This window comes from Leguminivora glycinivorella, chromosome 5, assembly GCF_023078275.1.
Source record: "Leguminivora glycinivorella isolate SPB_JAAS2020 chromosome 5, LegGlyc_1.1, whole genome shotgun sequence".
Taxonomy (NCBI): Eukaryota; Metazoa; Arthropoda; class Insecta; order Lepidoptera; family Tortricidae; genus Leguminivora; species Leguminivora glycinivorella.
In genome coordinates, this window is record NC_062975.1 from 26832870 (window position 1) to 26840259 (window position 7390).

Here is a 7390-nt window from a genome sequence, read left to right on the forward strand (position 1 = left end):
CAGCTCTATAAGGCGCACACAAGGAATGTTATCATCTATGGGCAGGGGCACCTCATTACCAGTATACCCTCTGGATCGCATCCAAAGACGAGCGACTCGAATTGTCAACTGCCAGCATATCTCTGATCGGATTGGCCCCTTGGCTGCATAGAGATGTGGCCTTGCTCTTCATTTTCTATCGCATGTATAACGGGGAGTGCTCAGAGGGATTGTTCGTATTAATCCCTACCGCTTTTTTCCGCCATCACCCTACGCGACAACATTTCCATCTCCATGTCCTCAACTGTGCGTTTCTCCAGACTCACATCTAAAATGTAAAATGAACTGTCGTTTTCGGTATTTTCGGACCGATATAACCTAAGTAAAAACCTTCAAGAAACGACCGTACCTACACCTATACTAAAGGCCGGCAACGAAACCCCAACTCTTCTGATTGTTTCTGGTGTCCATGGGCATGAGCATCAGGCAACCTGTATGCTCATTTACCTCCTACCGCACCCTACTTAAAGTGTTATGTTCCTGCCTGTAAGTAGGGTTACTAGAACTCATTGAGGGTGCGGAATGATCGGGTGGGCAACGCTCATGTACAAATTCAAACATCTGTGGAGTTGATGTAATGTATTGTTGAAGGTTGACGGCGTCTGCGGAAACTGCTTACCATTAAGCGGGTATGCTTGTTTTCCATCTACGATGTGTATAAAACCGTATATAAGTCGCTCCATTTGCCAGCAGTGCGGGGGTGGCAGGGTGGTGGTCACCGCTGGTCACTTGTAGCCGCCGCCGAGAGCAACGCCCTTAACCTTGCGACCTTGGCGAGGCCACTGCCATCTCGCGGTCTGTAGGTAGTGTAGGTTACAAAATATAAGTAGAAACCGTATTTTAACTAAGATTTTAAGTAAGATGAAGGTTTACAAAAATTCATACACAGTTGTTATACACAATATAATATATTATCGGGCAGTCTACTTATCTTTCATTACACAATTCTTACAAACGTAGACACAATATAGTTGCGTCCCAGAGGGTCTATCGTTTGTCATATATTAGCATGTGGAGGGTGGTTACCTAAAAATAATAATTCAGTGTGAAAGCACCGCTCGTCTTTGATTCACGTTTCCTTTGTACATACTATTCATATTCATATATATTTATTGCATCCAGTAGGTATAGGTACTCATGGACTGTATTAAATAAATAAAATAAAATAAAATAAAAAGCCTGTTTATTCCTAACCAAAAACCTTAAAATATAAAAAATATAAAAATACTCAAAAAAAACTAATTTGGTTTGGACCTCTTTCGGGTAAAGGCCTCCTCCAGCTCTAGCCATCTGTCTCTGGTTGTTGCCACAGTTGGCCAATCGGTGGCTATTTTGCATAGGTCGTCCGACCATCTTGTGTTGGGTCTGACATCTCTCCTCTTGCCACTAGGGCCCTTCCACATGGTAGCGATTCTTGGCCACCTATCTGCGTGCATCCTGGCTACATGACCCGCCCACTTTCATTTTGATTTTAAACTATATTCTAACGCATCAATTATTTTGGTTTTCGCTCTTATGTCTTATCTTTTCCTTGAGCTTTATCTCCATAATGTTGCGTTCTATAGCAAGGACCGGGTTAGGGCGTGGCAACTTTTTATATGCTCTACTATACACTAACATACACACATTTTACTAGGTCACAGTTAGTCACTAAACATGGCGCAGTCGGTAGGATAGGAACCTACGCTCCCAAAGGGAATCTGATTTCCAAAAGTTGAAAGTTGATTATACACAATAGTCGTATTTTGCTTTTAGCCGAATGAATTAAAAATCGGGTTCCGAGATGTAACTCATTGTAACGGAAAGTGACGAAGACATTTCCATTATTCGCACACAGTTGTTACATGCATTTTTTTAATGTTACTTACGCTAAGTCCTAAGAATACTAGCTAGTCCAAACGATTTTATTACGAGTCTATTTACTGCGCAGCACAATATAAAGTTACTGCGCCCTTATCTGCCAGCGACTAAACGAAATCTAGCCGTCTGACCAATGGCGTGACGGTTTGGTCGCCGACACTTTAATCAGAACGTAAACAATTAAAACGACTTTAACCAAGTATTTTTTTATTATTAGTTTCTTGGCATAGTCTTCAACACTTATTTTGATAAATAAAAAGGCAAAGGAGCAGACGGGTCGCCTGATGGTAAGCTGAGAGATTTTAGGCAGATGCAGAGACGAAAAACATTATAGGTACATGTGTTAACGCATTCCCTGCCACCTTCTTTTCCGGGCATTCGCCAAGTGCCGCAGCAGTACTTATCTGAGTGTCCCAGACACACGTGTGAGTTCAACCGACTGTTACGCTGGCACATGCTGAATGCCACTAAATATTACGAAGCCTTCTAGGTGCATCCAAGGCCCTGGATGAAAGTAACTAAAAGGATGCCAAACGGCATATAATCGTCGGTGGAAGTGAATGTGTTAAATCTACGGTTGCCTAAAACGTTGTAGTGCGGCAGCCCTCGTCAGAGAACATAAGTGGTATTACTGCTATTAGCGAGTATTGTTCGACAGTGACTCGGCAAGTCGCGGCGGTGTGTGAATAGCGCAATCCATTATAGCGTCAGTGGTTATGGGAAGTTACTGTGTAGGTTTTATTACTAAGAACTGAAACGATGATAAATTAATGAATTTTTAGTTGAATAACCACCAGACTGAAATACCGTGGTTGACTTTCTAAAATTATACCTTCTAGGATACGCTTTTATATGCCCGTGAAAAAGTGACATTTCTTCAAGACAATTACATCACTTTTGACACTACCAGTTCAGTAGGTATATCTTCAAAGCAGAATCTGAACTGGGCTGTCTGCTACGTCTGTACTGCTACGAAGTGCTACGCAGCTACGGCGGCGCTACGCACTTCCTGCCGCGTAGCCGCAAGGTCGGACAGCCTATCATTTTCCGAGGGTTTCGGGGAAACCTTAACACCACGCTCACGCGAAGGCTCGGGAACATTTTAAAAGAGAACAAAGAATAATAATAACATCGTGTTTAATTCGCCCCACTACTTAACTCTAAGGGGGTATATTTTTGAAAGCACCGCCTTAAATTAAGGACGTGTAAGGTTTATTTTATAGGCGTTTTCAAATCTAATCGAACTTTTTCTTACTTCAGTGTCAAAAGTGGCGATTTTAGTTGAAGACACTAAAGACTGAGATTTCACGAATAAAACTAAAATTCAAATAGGTACTACACTGTACCTGACTCGTCCCAATTGTAAGATTTATAAGTTTTATTTGACCAAAAATGGATAAAACTGAACAAATTTAGATATTTTAGTGTATACATCGAGTTTTAACAGAAAATGAGGTATACCTACTCATGTACATTAATTCTTGGTCACAAAACCTAACCTGTAGTAGGCACTAGTCTATTAGCTTCAATGATCCACTATACAAAGGCGAGCTAATTACTACGATAAGGTCAGTAAAAGTTAGTCACTCCAGTTATACCACTAAAGCCGGCTTTTAAAAAAGACCTTACTCGTAATTTAACGACTGACTACTAGTATACATTTGCTGAAGGATTTTTTCAAGCCCTTCGCGTCACTTTGATTCGAAATAATATTAGCTTTAAAATAACTCTGCGTCCGATGGATGTCTAAAAATAACATCGACAGACTTATCTACTGGAACTTACCAATATATACAATTATAAGATTGATAGGTGATGCATTTTGTGATCGATACAACGAAAAAAGAGTGGCAGTCTGGCAGGTCATATTTATATACAGTACATCATGATGTACACTAATTTCTTACCATTGTTACGTTGCTGATGTTACTGATGTGATTTACATCGTTATGTGCCTTACTCATTTACTTGTAATGTGGCTTCCAACTGACAGCGTTAAACGTTTAACGCAGTGTTGCCAGCTCGAATTGGGAAATACCCCTTCCTATTTTCATTTCCATATTACGAAGTTTCACTTTTTCCGTGCGGAAAATTTCAGTAAAAAATAATGCGTGGAGTCCCGCATTATTTTTTACTGAAATTTTCAGTTGACCCGCACGCAAGACACAGAAGTGAAGATGGACGGTGGTATAGTTTCTACCTAATTTGGCTCTTAAACCATACCACCGTCCACATCGTTAACTTTGAGTATTCTAACGAGCTGGTAGACCATTACGAAAAGAAATGAAGTTTCCAGCGGTCATTCACGAGCGGTACTCTGTTGTTTCATCGCTTTGCTGTTTGTTATTGAGATACCGACTTGTTGGGGGACAGCTTTTTTTCTCAATTATATTGGATATTTCTGTCTCAATTGGGTTACTAATGTATTACCAAAAGTTATTTGCCAGATTTTCACATCCCAAACAATGTATCCCAAAAATTTAAAAGGCAACTCATCACTTCCCAACTTACCGTGTGACATATACATATTTGCCAAAATAATGATATCCAAATAAATATTTAGACATTTCCTTACTTTGGCAATGTTCATTTTACCAAACTTCAATTAATCAAAATGATTAATTGCCAACCAATATTATCCCAACAGAAAAAAAACCAAATCTAACATTTGGTAAAACATTTCTTGGGCATTTTTTATTTTAACAAACCTTGTTTACTCAAACCGAATAGTTGACAAAAATATAAATAAACCACATTTACTTTGACATTTTTTTATATAACCAAATCTTAACGTATTCGAAATAAACCTACTTTTTTAGTAACATTTTGTGTAGGGGTCGCAGTTCTAACCTAACCTAAACCTACTTTCTTAGCAACATTTTGTGTGGGGGTCGCAGTTTTAACCTAACCTAAACCTACTTTCTTAGCAACAGTCTTGTGTGGGGGTCGTAGTTCTAACCTAACCTAAACCTACTTTTTTAAGCAAAATTTTGTGTGGGGGTCGCAGTTCTAATCTAACCTAAACCTACTTTATTTAGCAACAGTTTTGTGTGGGGGTCGCAGTTCGAACCTAACCTAAACCTACATTCTTAGCAAAGTTTTGCGTGGGGGTCGCAGTTCTAACCTAACCTAAACCTACTTTCTTAGCAACAGTTTTGAGTGGGGGTCGCAGTTCGAACCTAACCTAAACCTACATTCTTAGCAAAGTTTTGCGTGGGGGTCGCAGTTCTAACCTAACCTAAACCTACATTCTTAGCAAAGTTTTGCGTGGGGGTCGCAGTTTTAACCTAACCTAAACCTACTTTCTTAGCAACAGTTTTGTGTGGGGGTCGCAGTTCTAACCTAACCTAAACCTACTTTCTTCGCTACAGTTTTGTGTAGGGGTCGCAGTTCTAACCTAACCTAAACCTACTTTTTTCGCTACAGTTTTGTGTAGGGTTCGCAGTTCTAACCTAACCTAAACCTACTGTTTTAGCAACATTTTGTGTGGGGGTCGCAGTTCTTACCTAACCTAAACCTACTTTATTTAGCAACAGTTTTGTGTGGGGGTCGCAGTTCGAACCTAACCTAAACCTACATTCTTAGCAAAGTTTTGCGTGGGGGTCGCAGTTCTAACCTAACCTAAACCTACTTTCTTCGCAACAGTTTTGTGTGGGGGTCGCAGTTCTAACCTAACCTAAACCTACTTTCTTAGCAACAGTTTTGTGTGGGGGTCGCAGTTCCAACCTAACATAAACCTACTTTCTTAGCATAGTTTTGTGTGGGGGTCACAGTTCTAACCTAACCTAAACCTACTTTTTTAGCAACATTTTGTGTGGGGGTCGCAGTTCCAACCTAACCTATACCTACTTTTTTAGCAACATTTTGTGTGGGGGTCGCAGTTCCAACCTAATCTAAACCTACTTTTAGGTTTTTGGGCTATGTTTAGGTTTTTAAAGATTATTTGACTCATCATAATTATGGTATTTTCGTCAAAAGTGTTTGTGGGAAGCAAACGTGTAAGTAGTTGTTAAAATCTGTTTGGGAAATTAAATTCGGTAAATGAAAACAATCATGTTAAAACACTTGTCAAAAAGTGGTTTTGCATGGTGTGTTTTTAAGGAAAAATTTTTTTACTAAACAAATTATTTGACTAAATAATTTTGTCCAGTAATTAATTTGACGAAAGTAAAGTTGAGCAAACTTTTCTAGTCAAAGTGAAACATTTGCGAAATTAACAGTTGGGGTTATAAAAGTTGCATTACAACCAAATTACAACAGTTTGGGAAATTATCATTTGACGGATTTTAACGTTGTCAAATGTTATTATGGGAAAGATTGAGTTGACAAACGTGTAGTTGGCAAAATTCGTTTGGGAAATGAAATTCGACAAAAAAATCTTCGGTAAATTAAAAGGATCCCGTCTCAATTATATTGGATGTTTCTGTGTGTGTGTTTCTGTTTTCTGTTTAAAAACTTGCGAATTCATCAACTGAGAATACAGAAGTTTTGGGAAGTACAAATTTAAACAAATCCTCACTGTTGATTGCAAATTTCAAGGGCGTTGCAGTCTGAACTAGTTATAGCCCGACACACACAGCTGGGTAATCCAGTCGGTGATCACTTATTATAGGCTGTATCAGTGTCAGTGGGATAAAGGTCGCCACGCGGCGGTTCCCACCGCGCCCGTCGCCGCCGTGCCATCCGCGATGACGCGCGCCTTGACTCCTATTCTCATGTTTATAACACTTGGTCTTAACACATCTGGCCGTCTTCGTGAGTAGCACAAGCTGTAGCGACTGGATAAATAAAATAATCACTAAAACATGCGACCAGCTGCTATCGATCTCATACGTAAACAATTGAAACAGATAATTTAACTTTAAAGGAAACACACGGATAGTCCTTAATTTTTAAAAAGCTCCGTCGATTCCACACATAGGTACCAGTAATTTAAGTAAAGTGGATCATATTGGATTTTGAACTTTTAGTGTGACTTCTAATAGAAAGCTCACAGTTGGCCTGGATAATTATTTAACCTATAAATAGCCTAATATTAAAAATGTAACCATTGCAACCAAATCAACGTTAACTACAGATATCAATTTCGTAAAGCGACGGTTGTCAACAACCGCAAGTCAATATAAACTCTACCTGTAGTGTATTAAAATCATATCACCTTGTTCCGTTCGTATGCGTTTGTAATTTTGTATTTCAATCTATTTAAAATCCACGGACGTCGTCGCGTCAGCTGATCGATGACTCGCGCCGGCCTATTTACCGGGACAATAACATTTGACGAGCGGCGCCGCACAAACAGAAAGAAAAGATGTCAAAGCGCATTAAAGGACTCGGAACGGCTTGTTCTACAAATGACATAATGACGTCGTAACTGCACAATTACCGGCGCATGTTAATCGTGCATGAGCCATTTGTTGTACAAACTGCAATCGTGTAATCGTGGCAGGACTCGCTAACAGCAACGTTTTTAACCGCAAGTGAACCCTATATC